The following is a 1,169-nucleotide window of genomic DNA, read 5'->3' on the forward strand; positions in this document are numbered from 1 at the left end:
GCGGCAGCCCTTGTGTGAAGCCCTCCTCGTGTGAAGACCGAAGAGTGTAAAGACCATTGACTCTACCGTTCGACTCCACCGAGCAGGGACAACGGCAAAGCACATAAGTATCGCTTCTGAATCATTCTCTTTCCTACTACTTGTTCCCCTTCTGTTTTCAGTTTTTATAAGCAATTCTTACTATGTGTTTCCAGATCCATACTATCACTACCACTCGCAAACCATGCATCACACACTCTAGGCTGCGCAATCCTAACAACCTGCGCACTTTGCCTATGTCTACTAATACAATACTTTCTTTTTCTATTGGTCTCTGGAATTGCCAGTCTGCTGTAAACAAAGCAGATTTTATTACTTCTATTACAAGTCATTCAAGACTAAACCTCATGGCCCTGACAGAGACGTGGATCAAACCAGAGGACAATGCTACACCTGCAGCACTCTCATCATTATTAGCTAAAATGTGGCTGTGTAGTGGCCTGCTTTTGAACCACTGCCAAAATGCCACCATTCCATGTAGCATGTGCAAGCTGTTGGATCTGAGCCGGAGCTGGGCCAGAATTCAAATCAATGTGGCCCAGATTTGGGCCAGTTCTGCTTTATTTGGTTTATTCATGGCTATGGCTCAGTGAGAATTGGCAAATGTGGCTGTGAGCCTAAAGTGGCGCTTATATGATGCCGCAAATGTGGCCCAGTTATCCTCAAACATATTTAAGCGAGTTTTGGCAAAGACATGGCACAGTGAGCACTGGCTAATGTGGCTGTGAGCCTAAAGTGGCCCATGCCTAGTTAATTATCCTTGTTTGGTCTGAGTACTTAAGTTCATGTATGTTACATCTACATGTCTTAAATGTTGCTGTTCTACAATGTGTTTGGATTTACGACTTATGCTATATAACCGTTCATCTTTGTCGTGCACACTTTAACGTAGCATAGCTATGACACTCACAGACTCACTGTGTATGTAGCAGTGTTGCCAATTTAGCTACTTTGTAGCTAGATTTAGCGACTTCCCCGCCCCTTTTGAGACTTTTTTCAATTTTGAACATTTATGGAGGACATTTTAAAACTTCTCTTTACAATGTTGAGTATTGTTGATGCATAACTCATTTAAGGCTTAGTGTGGCCCAGATAATGTATATTTATGGTTTATTTAGTTCATTATTAGC

Source organism: Sinocyclocheilus rhinocerous, unplaced genomic scaffold, assembly GCF_001515625.1.
Source record: "Sinocyclocheilus rhinocerous isolate Xijiao unplaced genomic scaffold, SAMN03320098_v1.1 scaffold541, whole genome shotgun sequence".
Lineage (NCBI taxonomy): Eukaryota > Metazoa > Chordata > Actinopteri > Cypriniformes > Cyprinidae > Sinocyclocheilus > Sinocyclocheilus rhinocerous.